This window comes from Lithobates pipiens, unplaced genomic scaffold (genome assembly GCF_037356315.1).
Source record: "Lithobates pipiens isolate NorthernLeopardFrog02 unplaced genomic scaffold, aLitPip1_a1.2 Scaffold_27, whole genome shotgun sequence".
NCBI classification, from domain to species: domain Eukaryota; kingdom Metazoa; phylum Chordata; class Amphibia; order Anura; family Ranidae; genus Lithobates; species Lithobates pipiens.
In genome coordinates, this window is record NW_027507788.1 from 93,302,614 (window position 1) to 93,322,862 (window position 20,249).

Consider the following 20,249-nt stretch of genomic DNA (forward strand, 5'->3'; position numbering starts at 1 on the left):
TTTACCAAAGATAGGTAACAGTATAAATTTTGGCCAAAATGTATGAAGAAAAATTACTAATTAGCAAAAATTTATGACAGAAACAAAGAAAAAGGCATTTTTTTCACAAAATGTACGTTTTATTTTATTTATAGCACAAAAAATAAAAAAACCACTAGTGATTAAATACCACTAAAGGAAAGCTCTATTTGTGTGGAAAAAAGGACGCAAGTTTCATATGGGTACAGTGTTGGATGACTGAGTAATTGTCATTCAAACTGTGAGAGCGCTGAAAGCTGAAAATTGGTCTGGTCAGGAAGGGGGTGTAAGTGCACTGTATTGATGTGGTTAAAGTGTATCTGTAGGCTTCACAATGAAAATAGGCAGTCAGGCAGACAAGACATGCTTTTTTGCTTTTGCAATAAAGCTACTTACCTGCCTGTCCTAGTCCCCGTCCCCCCTGTACAGTAAAATGCACCTCACGTCACAAATTTTGCAATGGGGAATCTGCCGGAACTCCCTTCCATGTATGGAAGTGACGTCATCTCGGCCCAAACAATGATGGCAACTCACGATCAAGACCCGGAAGCCAGACATCTGAAAATGTCAGTGGCCAGCAGTGAGTTCCAGGTATGGCACATTGCTGGATTCTAGGTGAGTATAATTCCACTTTAAGAAGACATGTGGCCACTCAATGAAGTTGAAAAAGAAGTGGTTTAACCTTGAACTGCATAAAAGGTTCTTAACTGTTAGAGCTGTACTCTGAACTCTGTCCACAGTTGGAGGTGTCAGCAGGGAGTGTTGATAATTAAAAAAAAAAACTTTAGATGGGCATCTTAACGAATGTAATATGCAGTTGTCAGGGCTGAGCTCAGCTCTTCCTTCTCTGAGCTAGCCACTCAGATGTTGGTTAATTGCCAGATTTCTCCACAGTGACTAACCTGTTAATGATATCAGTCTCATCAGTCTGCTTACTTAAGCTGTCCAGCCCAGATCTTCTTTTCCTTCATTTGGTCAACATCACAGAGACTCTATCCTGTATGCCTGTAAGCCCTTGTACACACGGTCAGACATTCCGACAACCAAATCCGTCAGATTTTGTCCGAAACTCGTGTTGCATACACACGGTCGGACAAAGTTGTCGGAAAATCCGATCGTTCAGAACGTGATGACGTTATTTCGTTATGACGGGAATACGTTCAGGCTAGTAGCCAATAGCTTTGGTCTAGGAATTTGATCTGAGCATGAGTGGCACTTTGTCCGATCGGAATTCTCTAAAAACGATCGGACAAAGTCCGATTGGATCATGTTGTTGGAAAATGTTATAGCCCAGCTCTAAAACTTTGTCGGTCAGATATTCCGATGGAAATAGTCCGATGGAGCCCACACACGGTCAGATTATCCGACAGCGTGGTCCGATCAGGCATTTTTCATCTGAATGTCCGACCGTGTGTACAAGGGCTTAGACTTGCTTGGCTGACATCCCTTCTGGTTCCAGATTGTCATGGTTATGCAGTGATCTTCCTGTGTTTGCTTACCTCCCCTCATGTCTTCAGACTAAGAAGCCAGCCACTTCCACCTGGTGGTTTTTATAACCTCTCCTCTAAGCATGGCTCCACCCCAGGCCCTATCAGGGAGCCCTATATTAACCTGTACACTGCAGGCCATCAGGGCTGATCAACCATTGTGTATTCCTTTGTGTGTTAGCTTCCTGTTTCCTGCCGTGTGCTCTGCTACTGTTTTCCGTTACCGACTTTGGCGTGTCTTGACTATCCTTGTTTGCCTGTGATCCTGACCTTTTGGCGTGTACCCGACTATTCTTGTCTGCTTGTGGCCCCAACCTTGGCTTTGTCCCTCACCATCCCTATCCTCCTGTTGCCTACTGTGGGTGTGAGCTGGGGGAGCCTGGGGGTCGCAACCTGGAGCCAGTTGCAGCCAAGTCCATCCTCACCACCAGAGGCGCTGGTGAACACCTGCTGGCTCTTAGACTCCGCGCCCCAGGGAATCTTACGCTCTAACCCCAGTGGGATCTGTCCCCTGCCTGCAGCAGTCAGCCGTAGGGTCCACAACCTTGCGGTGCACTCCTGATCCCTACAGTGTGCACTTGTTACCTCGCCTCAAGGTGACCTGACACAGATCCTGTTTGCTGTTCCACTATGCTGATTCCTGGCTCCCTGACTTCCTGGCTTGTCTGACTATTCATTCTGGTTTCCGAATTTGGCTATGTTTTGACTACGTTTGTTCTATTTACTTTTATTATTATTAAACAAGTGTGATTTACCTGTACTTCTATTTTGGTCTGATTCATGATTTCTGACAACAGTAAAGGGATATGGGAAATTGAAGAAACATAAATACATACAGACACATATGCTCACATAGGTTGAAATGTGTGGATTGGTGTCTTTATTCAACCTTACCAACTATGTAACATGTAATTTGCAATCATTTATAGTGCAGTGTAATTTCATATTTAAATTAGCTAAACACATTCTGGTGGCATCGAAACAGGAGTGCATTACACAGTTGCCCACACATGGCTCATGTGTAACTTAAGGTCTACAGGCTTGGAAAGATCAACTTGTAAATGGATAGAAAACTAGCTAAAAGACAGAATTCAGAGAGTAGTCCTTAATGACTCTTACTCTGAATGGTCTAAGGTTATCAGTGGTGTATCCCAAGGTTCAGTGTTGGGACCCTAAATTTTTATTATCTTTATAAAAGATATAGGGTCTGGGATTAAAAGTACCATTTCTGTCTTTGCAGATGACACTAATCTATGCAGTGGATTAATGTCTTTACAGGATGTCTCCAATTTGTAAGCCGACCTCAGTGCAGTCTAATTGGGCAACTAAGTGGCAAATGAGGTTTAATGTTAATAAATGTAAAGTTATGCACCTAGAAATAGAACATGTTTCAAATCTATCCGACGGACTCAATTCCAACAGACTAAAATCGGGAAAACCATTCGTCTGAGTGCTGGTCTGAGGGACCAAATACGAACCAAGGGAAGCTATTAGCTACTGGCGATTGAACTTCCTTGTTTTGTCCTGTTTACATCATCACGTTCAAAATAAACGGACTTTTCGAACGGACTTAGTCCGTTCGTGTGTAGTCCAGTTTGTTAGATTGGAAAGTCCATCGGAACTCTGCCGAAGTCCGTCAGGAAGACCATTGGACCTAGTCTGCTGGAAAGTCCGGTCGTGTGTACACGGCATTACAGTTTTTCTTTAGAAAGCAGCCATAGCCTGAGTAGGAAAGCCTAACCTAATGGCTGCATGCTGTAGAGAAGAATTGTTTCTCTGTGTGTGTGGAAGCAGCTGTCTTTCTGCAGTGGTCCAACACATCCTTAGCTGAGTCAGAACTAAAGCTCTGTTAGGAGCAACATTTGTGCAACTTATTGGAAGGATTTAGCTCTAACTCGGCAGTGGGTGTGTCAGATCTCTGCAGAGTCAACATCTTCCACATAGAGAGGAACAGTCCCACTCTACAACTTGCTGACTGGGGGACAGGCTTTTCTACTCAAGCTGTGACTGGTATTTAAAGAACATGAACCTTTAGACTTTCCACAAACTCCTGTAGTGTATTAGGCTGATTTAAACTAAAAGTTCAGTTGTGCTTTAAACAGAAACTGTTATGGTTTAGAGTTGGTTTAACCACTTAAGGACCAGGCCTCTTTTTCAGACTTGGTGTTTCCATGTTTAAAACAGTTTTTTTTGCTAGAAAATTACTTAGAACCCCCAAACATTTTATATTGTTTTTTTTCTAACACCCTAGAGAATAAAATGGCGGTCATTGAAATACTTTTTTTCACACCGTATTTGCGCAGCGGTCTTACAAGCGCACTTTTTTTGGAAAAAATTCACTTTTTTGAATAAAAAAAATAAGACAACAGTAAAATTAGCCCAATTTTTTTTATACTGTGAAAGATAATGGTATGCCGAGTAAATTGGTACCCAACATGTCACGCTTCAAAATTGCGCCCGCTCGTGGAATGGCGTCAAACTTTTAGCCTCAAAAATCTCCATAAGCGACATTTAAAAAATTCTACAGCTTGCATTTTTTTGCGTTACAGAGGAGGTCTAGGGCTAGAATTATTGCTCTCGCTCTACCGATCGCGGCGATACCTCACATGTGTGGTTTGACCACCGTTTTCATATGCGGGCGCTACTCACGTATGCGCTCGCTTCTGTGCGCAAGCTCGTCATAACGGGGTGTTTTTAAAAAAAAAAAAATAATTTTCTTATTTATTTTAATTGATTTTATTTATTTTTACACTGTTTTAAAAAAATAAATAAAATGGATCACTTTTATTCCTATTACAAGGAATGTAAACATCCCTTGTAATAGAAAAAAGCACGACCTTTCCCGCCGCCGATAGTGGTGATCTCGCGGCGAATCCGCCGCGGAGACCACCGTTATCGTACAGCCGACCGCCGCCTGAAGAGATGGATATCTCGGTTGTGGCAGCAGCTGCTGCCGTTACCGAGATATCCCTCTTCAAAAATAGGACGTACATCGTCGTGCGGCTGTCGGCAAGTGGTTAATTTGACATTTTTTGGGGTAAATCTGTAGTGAGCAAGCATTGAGAATTAAGTGGTTGCAAACCTCTAAAATGGAAAATGAAAAAGCATATCCTTCTACAGTGTATACTTGCCTCAATCCATAGCATTTAGTGTGCATACTGTCTATTGTCTCTTTCTTCTGCTATCTGCATGAGTCAATTCTGACAGGTTTTGCCAACTCTATTGCCACGTACACATGATCGGAATTCTCATCGGAAAAAGCTCTGATTGTTTTCCCACGGTTTTCTGACGGAATTCAAGTTGTCTTGCCTTCAGACGGTCACACCAAATTCCGATCATTTAGAACGTGGCGATGTACAACACGTTCGACGGCACTAGAAAAAGGAAGTTCAATAGCCAGTAGCCAATAGCTTCCATCTCCTAGTTGAATCTGAGCATGCGTGAGTTTTGGCGTGTCGGAATTGCATACACACGATCGGAATTTCCTATAGAAAGTTTTTCCGTCGGAAAATTGAGAACATGCTATCGGTTTTTGGCTGGCGGGAATTCGGACAGCTAAATTCCGTTGGAGATTACACACGGTTGCATATTCCGATGAAAAGCTCTCATCGGTCTTTTTCTGGCCGGAATTCCGATCGTGTCTAGGCGGCATAAGAGATCCAGGGGGATGGGGAGGAGAGTTCCATCACACAACCTGTGATTAACAGCCTCAGCTGTTAATATCCTGAGGACGTATTGGTGATGAAATGCATCTAGCTGAAATTACGTCATATGCACGAAACACCAGAAGTACTAGGATTCATGCCTAAAAGAGAGGAGCTGGTTTTTATATTGTGTTATCATAGTAAAATATGTTTTTGAATTTGATCATTATACTACACTATGGGAGCATTTTTGGATTTATACAGTATGTCTGTCCTATATTGAGGAGTGGTGGAGGAACAAGGGTGGGTTCTGTGGACTGCAACTGAAGGAGGAGAATATAAACAGTGGAGAATTCTGGTTGATCCTATTTTGGAGAATATATTGAGGGGTGGGAAAAGAATAGGAACCTGGATGTCCTATGAACCATATCTGCATAAATAAGTGGTCATGGGCATTTGGTGAGACTTTTATTTTTAGGTGAAGTATCACAGACTTGTGATCATTTTTCATGATTTGAGCTTGACAGTGTGAAAATCAGGCTCTGATTATTTCTGTTGCATTTTATAATTTATCAGTTCACTATATGGGAAATTTAACATGGATGTACGAAGTGTGACAGATATGTGATTTTTTACTGTTGCTATAACACATATTTTGACTGTGTTACAGCATTTGTTGGGTTTCAGTTTATCATTTGCTTAATATTGATATAGCACTAATTCACTAATACAGTCATACTGTCATGTTCTCTTTAGGCTACTCTAAACAACAGCTATATTGGTAAGCAGTTACATGGCTGTGGTGAAAATATAACATGTCCTTGTGTAAAAGACCTTGATGACTCAAAGACTTATTTGTGTTCAGTTAAGCACATGAGAGCCCTAAAAACCACAGTTAATGCAAAGTAATATGGACACTCAGAGATGCTGGGAAAATGTGCAATGCTTTAATATACATTTGCTTTGGTGTAACGTTGACTTCAGTATTTCTCAATAACATTCTTAATCCAGTCAAAATAGATGCAGACTTTGGTATAGACACCAGGATATCCACTTTGCGCACATCCTTGACCCCAGGAGACCACTCCATACAGCTTTCCATTGCAAACCAGTGGTCCACCAGAATCCCCCTGTTGAAATAGAGATTCATGCATCAGTGCACGGCTTTACCAAAAGCATAAGGAAATATATGGAATAAACCGCCCTCCATTTTCAAAAAGTTTGTATTTACCGTTTCTACCTCAAAACCAGAATAAAAAAGTTATAGATGCTGGAACATTTCATTTATAAAAACACTTTATTTCAGATATAGGGTAGAATTTTATATTTAAATATCATGTTTTGGTACCAAAATTTGTAGTTTCATTTTAGCTGAACAAGACTCAGTTTTGGCAGGGTTGGAGCTGGAAAATTAGCAGGGCTTGTGATTGTTTACTTGGGTCTCAAAGACCTCTTATACAGATGGCATGTGGGCAAACCTATTTTATCACCAAATAGTGGGTATCAATCAAGCAGGAAAAGGTCCAATTCCAACTGCCAACTCCAGTCTTATGTAAACACCTGACCATTACTCCCAACTGGCATTTAATACTCCCATCTCCTCTATTGTCTGTTGCACAATCCCAACTTTCATACTTTAAGTCCTCTAGTTCCTTCAAACAGCTAATTACCTCATATCCTTGTCTGCGGCCACCTTTTTGGCATGGAAACGAAGGCAAGAACTGTCAGGACCTGGTTCTGAACCTGCACCCTCTGCTGTGTCTGGTGATGTCTCTTCTTGCTGAACTATCTGAGATGCTTACAAGCAAATTGTCTGATCCATTGGGCAATACTGCACTGTGCCTGGTTTCTGCTGAACATTGAGCTCCTTGCTCCTCCAATGAACATCCTACTTAGGCTATGCCTTTGCGCTTCCTGTTTGCCAGACCATTGTGCTCTCACCTGCCAATATCTCGCTCTTGTCACTCCCGCTGCTTTTCTTATCTCCACTACCACTCGTTACCCATCTTTAGCTTGTTCCTTTTGTTCAAGCTTCATTGGTGACTTCAAAAGTCAGAATTACACTACCAACAATGAAGCTTGGGAAAGGGGGGTTACAATTACAATGTAACAATGTAAATATAACCCCCTTTCTTCAGCTTCATTGGTGGCAATGTTAATAATTATATTCCTCTTGGGAGGCGATTACATCTCATCTCCAAGTTCTGCACTTGCCTTACACTCACAGGGAGGAGGGCAGTAACAGAGGCGCAACACTAACAGCCGCACTGCTCAAGTAACAGAACAGTGACCACCCCCCCCCCCCTCCTGTCCTGAATGGTAGTCCCACCGCTGGTTACAGTTGTCCTATAGTCTGCTATGGATTTGTTTACCATCCAAGTAATGCAGTATAAAGATATTTATCTTTAATACTCACCTGGCATGAGTCTTTGCCACCTTCTAGGTAACCAGCACAGAACATATTGTCAGTGATCTTATTTGGATAAGCAGCTTTACAGCTGGAGTCCGACAAAACAGGGAGGTCAAGACACTGCAAAACTTCAGGATACTGTACTAAAAAAAATATATATAAGAATAAGTAAAGCATATTATCAACTATAATGCAGTGCATTTTGATATATGGATTATGTTCTACACATCAACATTTTTCATCATCATTTACATTGTTTTGGGAGATGAAGAGAGACATTCTTCTTTTCAATATGTATTTTAATTAAAAATACAGTTCCAGCTAAATCAACTTTGCTCCATTTTGCATAGTGTGAGTGAGGTTAGAATCTGCGATGCTTGTACTTAAGTTTGAGTTCCTATTTAAGTAATTTCTCCATTACTTTTTTTCCTGGTGATTGCAAAGAAAGTGAAGATTATCTTCCAATGGGAAACAGACAGCAATAGAGACCTGACAGAATACAGTTGTGCTCATAAGTTTACATACCTTGGCAGAATTTATGATTTCTTGGGCATTTTTTAGAGAATATGAATAACACGAAAACTATTCTTTCACTCATGGTTAGTGTTTTGGCTGAAGCCATTTATTATCAGACAACTGGGTTTACACTTTTTAAATCATAATCACAACAGAAACTATCCAAATGACCCTGATCAATAGTTTACATACTCCAGTTCTTAATACCATGTATCGCCCCCTTCAACATCAATGCCAGCTTGAAGTCTTTTGTTGTATTAGTAGATGAGGTGCTTTATCTTCTCAGATGGTAAAGCTGCCAATTCCTCTTGGAAAAAAGCCTCCAGTCCCTGTAAATTCGTGGGCTGTCTTGCATGAACTGAGCGTTTGAGATCTCCCTAGAGTGGCTCAATGATATTGAGGTCAGGAGACTGAGATGGCCACTCCAGAACCTTCACTTTATTCTGCTGTAGCCAGTGACAGGTCAACTTGGCCTTATGTTTTGGATCATTGTCATGTTGTAATTTCCAAGTATGTCCCATTTGTGGCTTCCTGGCTTATGAATGCAAATGCTCCTCCAGTATTTTTTGATAACATACTGCATTCATCTTGCCATCAATTTTGGCCAAATTTCTTGTGCCTTTGTAGCTCACACATCCCAAAAACATCAGCAATCCGCCTCCGTGTTTCACAGTAGGAATGATGTACCATTCATCATAGGCCTTGTTGACTGCTCTCCAAATGTAGTGTTTATGGTTGTGGCCAAAAAGCTCAATTTTTGTCTCATCACTCCAAATGACTTTGTGCCAGAAGGTTTGAGGCTTGTCTCTGTGCTGTTTGGCATATTGTAAGATGGACACTTTGTGGCATTTGCGCAGCAATGGCTTTTTTCTGGCAACTCGACCATGCAGCCAATCTTTCTTCAAGTGACTCCTTATTGTGCGTCTTTTAAAAAAAAAATAATATTATAAGAATATACAAAACAAAGCCTATTGGACATACCCAGGCTTAGGTAAAAACACACACATTAAAAGAAAAACAACAAAAGGTAAGGTGGTTGGTAACCAAGGCTTAGGGAATTGGAAGTGAGGCATCTCGAGTGTGCAAAGTTAAAAGGGTCGGGTGGTACTTTCCCTGTATACAGTCCACCTCTAAGCAGTAAACGGAAACAAAACAGAGTATCCTAAGAAGGGGTTGCCGAGGATCCAACAGTATCTCTGGACTCAAATATCCCATACTTTGGAGAATTTTTTTGAACATCCCCTAGATTCATATGTAAATTTATACAGTGGGACCACTTTATTGACTATATTCTTCAAATAATCTAAGGTGGGGGGCTGGGTGGATTTCCATTTAAGGAGTATAGTCTTGTGTGCATAAAACAATAGGAGGCCTATCAAAGTTCTCATAGATCGAGAGGTAGCTAGTATGTGAACGAGACCTAAAATGCAAACATCAATTGATAGTGGTATTGCAATTGTGGTGACTGTTCGAATATATCGGGAAACCGCTGTTCAGAATAATTTTATGCCAGGATATTCCCAAAACACATGCAGGAAAGTGGCAGGGTCGGCCATACAGTGCCAACATGTGACGAGTGTGAGGGATAAATGTTCTGTAACCGTTGAGGTGTAAGCCCTTGTACACAGGGTCGGAGATTGCAACAACCAAATCCACCGGATTTTGTTCGTAGGATTTTGTCCGAAACTGTTGTATACACACGGTCGGACAAAGTTGTCCGAAAATCCGACGTGATGGCGTTATTTCGTTATGATGGGACTACGTTCACGCTAGTAGCCAATAACTTTGGTGTAGGAATTTGATCTGAGCATGCGTGGCACTTTGTCCAATCGGAATTCTCTACACATGATCGGAGTATGTCCGATCGGAGCATTTTGTAGGAAAATTTTAGCAACAAGTTGGAAAACTTGGTCCGTCGGATACTCCGACGGAAACAGTCCGATGTAGACCACACAGTCGGGATATCCGACACAACGGTCCGATCGGACACATTCCATCGGAATCTCAGACCGTGTGTACAAGGGCTTAGATATACTCTATGGAGAATCTTAAATTGGATTAATCTGTCTCTGGCTGATGCTAAGCTTTGCATAGGGTAGTACCAAATATCCTTCCAGTCTTCGGAATCTAACTCTGTGACTTCCTCTCGCCATCCTGATAATAGTTTGTTGAGGCCATCATGAATGGAGGGCTGAAGGGACTTGTATATTGTAGAGATTGGTTTACCCAGACTCTTATTGTGCATCTTTAAACAGCCACACCACATGTTTTCAGAGAGTCCTGTATTTCACCTGAAGTTATTTATGGGTTTTTCTTTGCGTTCTGAACAATTTTCCTGGCAGCTGTGGCTGAAATTTTAGTTGGTCTACCTGACAGTGGTTTTGTTTCAACAGAACCCCTCATTTTCCACTTCTTGATTAGAGTTTGAACACTGCTGGCTGGCATTCTTAATTCCTTGGATATCTTTTTATATCCCTTTCCTGATTTATACAGATAATTATGCAGATCCTTCACAATTCTTTTGCTTTCCCCATGACTCAGAATCCAGAAAAGTCAGTGCATCACTGGATGAAAGATGCAAGGGTCTGTCAGGAGTCCAGAAACTCATTGACCTTTTATACACACACACTAATTACAAGCAAAATGATCACAGGTGAGGATGGTTACTTTTAATAGCTATTCAAACTCCTTTGTGTCAACTTGTGGGCATGTTATCAGACCAAAATCACCAGGGTATGTAAACTTTAGATTATAGTCATTTGAGTAGTTTCTGTTGTCATTGTGATTTAAAAATAATAAACACAGTTGATTTCATAATAAATGGCTTCAGACGAACACTAAACATGAGTGAAATTATTATTTTTTTGTTATTTATAGTCTCTGAAAAATGGCCAAGCAATCCTAAATTCTGCCAGGGTATGTAAACTTATGAGCAACATTGTATATAACCCATTCTGATCAAATTGTGGAAAAAATTGTGAAAAGAAAAAGTGTGAAATAGAAAAATACACCCTTGCTTTAAAGCCAACCTGTACTTTGCAGGGCAAATCAAAGCTTTAACTTTTTATATTTTATAAAATTCACAGTTAAACAAATATTTCTAAATCCAAGAAAATGAATTTACCTCCAGAGGTCTTCAGGTTTCCCCAACCTGACACCAGGCACTGACTTCCATCAGTTGGGCAGGACGTGGCTATTGGGATGGGTTGGACATACTGATTGAACTGGGCAGGCTCAGCTAGTTTGACCATCATGAAATCATGATCTATGTAATACTGGTTATAGTAGAAGTACTGATAAGCCTTTTCCACCTGGATATGCTGTTCTGTTCCTTCTTGTTTAGTAGTATCATGTTCCCCAAGGTGAGCAACCAAGTACTTGGGCCTGTGCAAGTTGAATATAAGAAAAAAGAGAAACTGTAGATATCAAAGGGTTACTACAGATAATGTGTACAATGGTTTCTATTAAATATTTCTTACTCCCAGAGATAGCATTATCCCATCCTGCCCTGTTGCAAGGATGTTGATTAAATACTCCCAACTATTACTGTTCATCCCCATCACAGAAGCGGGCTCCGAAGAAAAAAATTATAAATGCACTTTTTTTTTTACATGCACAAAAAAAATAGTGCATTTATTTTATTTATCTTTTTAAAAGGTAAACTTATCTTTTAAGGGGAATCATGCACTGAACAGTGCTTGTGCTTACAAAGTAGTAGAGAGGATCCCCACTGGTCTAACTGTTCAGACAACTACAAGTCAAATTGTTATGGCTAGCCCCCTCTGATCATTTTCAGAGATCCAAGCCATTTTGGCTCTAGGCCACTGGATGGTTTGTGTTCAGTATTACCAATCTACAAAGAAGAATCATAGAACTTACTGCTTATAGCAATGAGCTGCAGATATGATCCACCGTGCTGTGACCAGGGAGCCACCACACCAACGTTGTCCATTATAGGTGAAATAAACCTGCCAAGGTTGGGAATGGCGAGCACACTCATAGCCATTGATGATCTTATCATCATCATCATATCGAGGAGCAGCAGCTTCAAAGGAACCAAAAAGAGTTTACAAATACTTGATGGAACAGAGACCCAAAATTTGCTGCCAACTTTTGGGAAAGTTAAAACTTTACTCCCACTTCCCAAGAGCATATAATCATTTTCCATTTTCTCCACCACTGTTTTATTCAGCCAGCAAGAGCAAACAAAATATTTCCAGGTACTTAAGGTATTGATGCTCATGCACACTGACTCTGTGACCGCACTGGTTAAATCAGTGACACTAGAACTATCATATGGGGACAGTTCATAACCTTGGGTCAGTTTTGAACGACTATGTGCATTGACAGGGCATCTCCTCTTGTTCGCGGTAGCTAAATGGGGTGAAGGAAGGGCAAGTTTGTGCTTCTGGCAGAGGGTGGCTGCTGTTCTGCATGCAGCATCATCCAGTCTCCAGCCATGCAACAGATAGTTGTGTAGACAGGTCTGTATAGAATGCAGGGCCAGGTCACCAGACCTACAAGAGGGGACAAAATGTAGGCCATTCATGCTGAAAAAGTGACATCATTGGACCTTCTATGATCTATAGTACAACGTGCCCAGAGTTCCCCATACACCACCATGTTCTAACTGCAGCGAAGAGAGACATAACCACCTGTTTTAGTAATTGAGTATTTGAATGATTGAAAGTATGTTTGAAAAATATATTTATAGTTATATATACTATTTTCTATCCTTGCTAAAGTGATGAAAGGAAGACATGAAGAGACTCCTAGGGCTTCTAAATAAAATAACTGGTGGACTTGTCATCTGTTTCGGAGACTCGTAACATAAAAAAAAAAAAAAAAAAAAAAATGCTACACTAATAGGGTTTTAAATTTATATTATCTTGTATTTACTCTATTGGACTTGTCATCTGTATCTAAGACTCTAACATCAAATAAATGCTACAGTGTACTCTCTGGGAAAGAACCAGGGTTGCCTGTAACTTGCTTGAAGGTTTCATTCTACACCTTTACTTTCCCCATTATTTTATATACACTTTTTATTATTAACAACACCCCCAACTGCCCTGGCTTCTGTGAGCCAGTCCCAAGATTTAAATAAAAACCCAGGATCCTTTAGGTCCTGGACATGTCCCAGTTCAGAGTGCCGGAATTCATTCCACTGGCCAGCTCCAAGCAAATCCTGGCATTGTTGGGTGGTGTGATCTTCTACTTGACAAGTTGACAGTATCTGTATCTTTTTCCAGGTTAACTCACTTGGATAATGTAGAGTGAGGCAGTTTCTGTGCATAAAAATCAGAAGCCCTGGGTAGATGGATGGTCTGCTTAGTAAGCATTTCAAAGGTTAATTTTGTTTTTAAACTTTGGCACCATTCCTTTCATCAATCGGGTTCACATTGTTTTTGAATGCTGCAGGAAGCTCCATATTTATTATATATGTATGTAACAGTATGCTTAGCTATTTTTTATTTTGGTAATGTGTAGGGGAGGGTTAATACACCTGCCAGTTTATTTTTTGACGTCCCGTTATACTTACCCTGAGGTGTAACCGTAAATGAGAGGGAATTACCCCTCTTGGACAGTGGTCGCTGGAGTAGGTTTCCCCTTTGAAAAAACGTTCCCTTCTCTATTGTTCTGGTGACAACTTTAAAATGCAGGCTTTTCCAATGCTTACTATGTTGTTGGCAGTGGGCACAAATCTAGGACAAATAGAGAAAGCGAGTCTCCCCAGCAAGGACACATACAGAAATAGAAACCTGGTGTTCTAATAATTCTGCATTGGATCCAAAACAGAAAAAAAATGTTTTGGATATGCAGACACTTCAATACAATGCAATATTTATTTTAGGAACAATTATCTTTTCATGTTACAATGCAATAATCTGAGCTGCAACAGAAATTATATGAGATGGTGATTAGCATTTACCTGCAAGCCCCAGGAACATCCATATCCAGAGATAGAGCATCATGAGCTGTCAGTAACTCTTCTTGGGTGAGTTAAAATGATTAAAGGACCATGGCCAGATCAGGACAGCATTTATAAAGGTCTGCATAATGAACAGATTGCCCATTTCCATGGCTCATCTCCAGGCACCTGACTTTTCCCATATTAACTGCACAGATATTTCAAGTAATGCCAAATAAACAGTGACTGCTAAGTACATTTGTCATAAACTTGTTTGGTTCTCATTTATTTGGGGTATATTTTTATACATAGAGTTGGAAAATATTTGGTGAAGCAAAGCTAAGCCTGAAGCACTTTCCTGTAACTATAACAATACTGATGACATATTTTTTTTTAAATCAATTTATAGCTCCATGGAACATGCTATTTAAATTGATACTAAAGTCTATTTTTTAAATTAAAAAAATAACAAACTTGTCATACTTACCTGCTCTATGCAGTTGGTCCTTGCACAGATCAGCCCAAATCCTCCTCTTCTTGGGCCCCTCGATGCTCCTGGCCCCTCCCTCCTGATTGAGTGCCCCCACAGCAAGCAGCTTGCTATGGTAGGCACCTGAGCCGAGCTGCAGCTCTGTGTATCTATTCGGACATGGAGCTGTGGTTTGACCCTGCCCCCTCTCTCTCCTGATTGGCTAACTGACTTTGACAGCAGCGGGAGCCAAGGGCACTACTGCTGTGTCTTAGCCAATCAGAACGAAGGCTGAGGGACTCGTGGACATTGCTGGATAGAAATGGGGCTCAGGTAAGTATTAGGGGGGCTGCTGCACCCAAAAGGCTTTTTAGCTTAATGCATAGAATGCATCAAGATAAAAAAAAACCTTCTGCCTTTACAACCACTTTAAGCCTGCTAAAATACATCCCAATAACATTAAAACAAAAGGAATGCATAGTCTTAGGGCTCATGCACACAAGACATTTAAAAAATGGCAGCACTGCTGCCAGGAAAAAGCAGCTGTAAAAACCTGCTTTTAGCCACGTTTTTGACTAGCGTTTATAGGTGCGCTTTTTGGTGTTAGCATTTTTAAACGTTTTTACAGTAAAAACACTCCCTATAATGTAAAAACGCCAAAAGTGACTAAAGCCGGGTTCACACTGTTGGATACAACAGTCGGATCCCTTTGGATCTGACTTTGCCCTGCAACTTGAAGTCCGAAATGCGTCTGACTTTAATGAACAGGGATCCGACTTTGAACCCAGACAATACCAGATACTGTGTCTGGTATGATAGGCGCTCGCTCATCCCCACTCCTTTTCCTGACCTGCTGGGCTGTGTGCTCTGATAAGGGTTTGGTATGGATTTCGGGGGGGGACTCCATTCCCTCCAACCATAAAGATGGCCTTCATCAGGAGAGATTAATACACAAAGTGTAGGGGTCAGGAGTAAGTAATGCACAGAGTGCACAGATAATGCACAGGTCAAACTCTGCCTTATCTTCTAATTTTTTCAGACCACTTTGGTTTTCTTCTGCTTCGACTTAGCATCATCTTTTTGTTTGCAGTCACATGTGGCAGGAAAGGGGGAAGGTTACAGTGGCCATCAGCTGAGGAAGTGTAGTCTGCACTCTTTTAGTGCTGCCTGCTCCCTGGCAACCAAGGACGTTAGGCAATGTGAGCTGTCTGTCTTCTAGCAACCAAGGATGCCACACAGTAGGATCCTAGCAACCAATAGGTGGCATGGGCCTCATGACTTCCCTCTCTAACATCCAGAATTTATTATGGGTTGCACCACTTCTCTGGAATACTTTCCATCAATTTATCATTATTCATTAAATTCTTTTAAATGTGCTCAAAAAACACATCTCTTTAGGAAATCCTATGATGTTCCCCAGTCTCTTTCCTCATATTCTTCATGTGCCTACTATGCATACTTTGTCATTCACTTCTCCCCTTTTTGGATTTATTTACTAATCCCAAACAACTTTTCCAGTTGAGTTTTAATTAGCGGTCTATAAGTCATAATGTAAATGTTCAACCACCGGGTGGTGTGAGCTGCTTGCACCCTAGCAACCAAGGGCGCTAGGTGGTATGAACTGTCTGCATCCTAGCAACAAAGGTTGCTAGGCAGTGTAAGTCATCTGTTTCCTAGCATCCAAAGGTGCTGGGCATCCATCTGCTAAATATGGGTGGTCCTGGCAGTATGCACTGTGCACCATAAACTTGGACCCTGCACTATATATACAATAAATACACCAGACCCCCACACAGTGTGCACTACATATACCTGACCCCTGTGCTATGTGCATTACCCACTCCTGGACCCTTTACTCTGTATGTTACATACTCTTGACACCTGAACTCTGTGCATTATATGGACCTGACCCCATGCACGTTACATACTTCTGACACCTGCACTTTTAACATTGCATACTCCTGACCCTGCACTATTTATTACATATTCCTGAACCCTGCAATCTGCGTGTTACCTACTCCTGACCCTTGCACTCTCTATGCTGGGCTGCATGTAACATACTACATAGCTACATGTACGAATATATTTACTGGTTTATCTCATTTGTAATTTTGGCAAGCCTTTCTTCTTATAAATGGAAAAATGTACTTAACCCAGACACAAACTTTTCGATTTTTAACAGCTCGGCAGAAGACCGCACATGATGCTGCAGCCATGAGAGACAATAATCGCAAATGTGAGAGGTGTTTTGGTGCTGACTGCTTTAGGAGGGGGATCATTATGTAGCACCCTGATCCTAAACAGGACTGCTCATAAATTTAGTTTGCTAGGTGGTAACTAACCTGGCTAATTGTTAAGGTGATCCACTGACTTTTGCCCTAAGTCTGAATTTGGGTTAATTATCTCTTCTGTCACTAGGTGGCATTGCCGCCTGTTGCCTTAGAATGGCAAAGGCATAGTGAGTTTGGGTTAGGATTGGATAGGTTGTCCCAACCAATTGTTAGGAGTCTCTTTGGCCCCATGGACTGCTGGCAGATCCTATATTTTCGAGAGGAGTCAGGTGATCGGGGTTCTGTGCCACACGGATGGCTGTCTGGGTGGAAGTGTGTTGTATTGCTCCCGTTTGTTAGGCCAAAAGCCCGGGGCCTATCCGGGAGTACCTGGCTGCTAGGCTCTCTGAGGCCTATCCTGGACTGTGAGAATCAGCATAGAGGTTGGCGCTTCAGGTCAGGAGCCTAACCAAGTTGCAGAGGTTCAGCCGGACAGGGAACCGAATGTTGCCAGAGGTGAAGGAGAAGCAGTTTCCATAGGGGACTATCACTCCTGTTACCAGAGGCAAATGAGGATCAAGGTGAGAAGTAAAGGGGAAGCAGCTGCTACCAAGAGACAACCACTTCTGTTATCAAAGGCCAGTGCATGAAGTCTGAAGAAGTACCAGAGCAGCCTTTTTCACTAGCCGGGGACAGTGAAGAAGTGAGAAAGCTTCAGCAGAGTCAAGTTAGGAAAGCAGGAGGTAGCGTGGATGAAGCTTGAGAAATATACAGTGGGTTAGCTGTGGAAGAACTCAAGGGGATCCAGTGCCAGCTGGGATCTTGACAGTCTAGTGAGATACTGGGAGCTCAGTGTTAAGATCTACAGTGAGATGTAAAAGAAGATCTACAACGGGATACTGTGAATTACGTGTGCAGATCTATATTGACTGTTAAAAGTTCAGTTGCTATAGGAGACAGCAGTTCTACAAAATACAGTGTGCTGCATTCAGCTTAAAGGCCCTCTACCTGTATAGCTGCCTGCCTATTGCTATTTTTAGTTTGCGGAGTCTGCCAATTGCTATTGCTTTTTTGTCCTAAGGATGTCCTGGCCCTGAACGCTCTCCCCCAGTTCTTGTTCAGGGACAATAAAATCTCTTTTGTTGCATTCAAATGGTGTCCGTGTTTCTAAACTTGCATTACACCCACCATGCACAGTGTTCTGAACCCTGAGGAGGAATGTCATTTTTCCTTGGCTCTGGGGGTCACCTTTAGGCCCTTAGATGCTGGGGGGACAATTACATAAAGATTAACTTGAACATTACATTTTTATTGCAAATAAACCTGTTACACATATTACACCCTGCAATAATGAGTTAATCTTTCTAGGGAAGTATGGTGATACCGATACCATCTAAATTGTTGTTAGGGGGGATCTTAATTTCTTGCTGATGATTCATAAACTTTTTATTAGAAAAGTAGACAGCACAGTGGCTTAGTAGTTAGGACTTTTGCCTTGTAGCAATGGGGTCCTTGGTTTGAATTCTGGTCAGTAGACTATTTTCATAGAGACTGGGTATTCTACTTTCCTCCTGCCCTCCAAATACATGCTGGTGGTGGGATATATGGCTCCCGAATTGGTCCTAGTATGTGCATTTATGCATGTGAGATAGAGAACTTACTTTCTTGTTGCCAGCATAGCACATATGTGCAGCAGCAAAAGGGTGGGCTTTTACAACAAAAAAAAGCCTGCACACATACCTCCCCAAATTTTGAGATAGGAATGAGGGGACACCTACTAACAATCATATGTAGGTATAGGACACGACCCCTGCCACACCCCCTTAAAGGAGAATTAACCCAAAAAAATAAATAAATCCACAAGTGCTTTTTTATTACCACTAATATTCCTTTATATTGGCTTTTAAAATGTACAAATGCAGCAATTTAGAAATTAGATGAAAAGTTTAGCACTGGAGAACACTTTTTGAAAGATAAAAAGTGTATTTTATATTCAACTATATAGATCAGACCAAAATGAGGGACAGAGGGACATTGCTCCAAATTGGGGACAGTCCCTCAAAATCAGGGACAATTGGGAGCTATGTGCACATATGCCTCTATGGGCGTTTGAGGTTTCATTGCTGAGAGTGTGCCGGCTGTATGCTCCCACCACAGAGACAAAAAAGGGCTGGTTCCTGATCATGCTACCACTGTGACAGCTAATCATAGAGGTCACATGATTGAAGATCCTTCCTGCTACCTTGACACACAGGTCCTTTTAAAGGGGTGCCGGGGCTGGGCGGGAAGGGAGTTAAACTGACCATACACTAGTCGACTTTCTAACAAACCATCAGGCAAAAATTTGTGCGAAAGTTCTCAGTTCATTTGATGACTTGCAACACCTTGTTTGAAAGTACGTGTACTTAAAAATATAGTATGCTTTCGACATTCAATTTTGAAACAATAGAGTTTCCCAGACTAAAGCCATATTGGCTGTTAGAAATAAGTTAAAGTGAAGTTTAACTCGAAAAAAAAAAAAAAATTAAAAGTCAGCAGCTACAAAACGTGTAGCTGCTGACTTTTAATAATCAGACACTCACCTGTCCCACGGTGCAGTGATGCGGGCATACGAAGACCCGTTACGCTCCACCCCCTCTCCACGGCGCTGGCATTTTTACTTTGGGCACCCGGCTGTGGCTTCACGGCCAGGCACGCACTGCGCAAGCCATGAATGGCCGGGTAATCTTCTGGGACCTGTGATGTGTCCCAGAAGATTGCAGGGAGGGAGAGGGGAACTTCATTCCTGCGCCGTGGAGCCCTGGGAGGAAGTGGGAGCTGGATGCCTCTAAAAAAAGGGTATCGCCTCCTGGCCCCAAAAAAGTGATGTGACAGATGTGGCATGTCAGGTGGTCACCATCACTTAAAGCGGAAGTTCCCTTTTTGTGTGGAACTTCGCTTTAATATGAAAAAAAAATTCCATCCTGCTCCTTCAAATTTTCTCATCACTGCAGTCAAAAAAGAAAGATGACTTGGCCCCACAAGTAATTAGAAAATCAAACAAGCTAGCTAGTAGAATATAAAAAAAAAATTTAAATGAAAAATTTGAAACAACTATTGGCCAGGTTCAGATTGTAAGCTCCAGGGTAGCAGGGACTGATAATATAAGTCATAATAATAATAAACTTTATTTTCTATAACACCTTTATATTACACCCATCGACATCCGATCCTATCCGCTAAAAACAGACTGATGGGGGTTCTGTTCCCTATCCGTCTGGCAGATTGGATTAGATGACAGTCGGATGTACACAGGCAGGCGGTTTATTTACATCTGACCAGCAATTGAGGAAGGCAGGCTGTGTCTGTGTCCGCTCTGCATATGTGGAGTAGACACGGACCTGTCGTCTGCATGCTCAGTGAGGATCAACGGACAGATTCCCCGCTGAACAGGCAGATCTGCTGGAAGCTTATTGGTTACTATGCACAGCCACAGCTGCACCAGATTTTGCACTCTCCTGTCTAACTACTTGCTGACCACCCGC

At 41.6% G+C, this 20,249-nt stretch overlaps 1 pseudogene across 1 annotated transcript; it reads right to left on the minus strand.

Annotated features, from left to right (window-relative positions):
* Positions 1 to 6,123: 6,123 nt before the first annotated feature.
* On the minus strand, positions 6,124 to 18,513 carry LOC143933993 (trypsin-3-like; annotated as a pseudogene). The gene is made up of 5 exons (XR_013263186.1): positions 14,008 to 18,513; positions 11,955 to 12,120; positions 11,200 to 11,459; positions 7,566 to 7,702; positions 6,124 to 6,279 (listed from the first exon to the last, which is right to left on the minus strand). The product of XR_013263186.1 is annotated as a trypsin-3-like (transcript).
* Between the last annotated feature and the right edge of the window lie 1,736 nt (positions 18,514 to 20,249).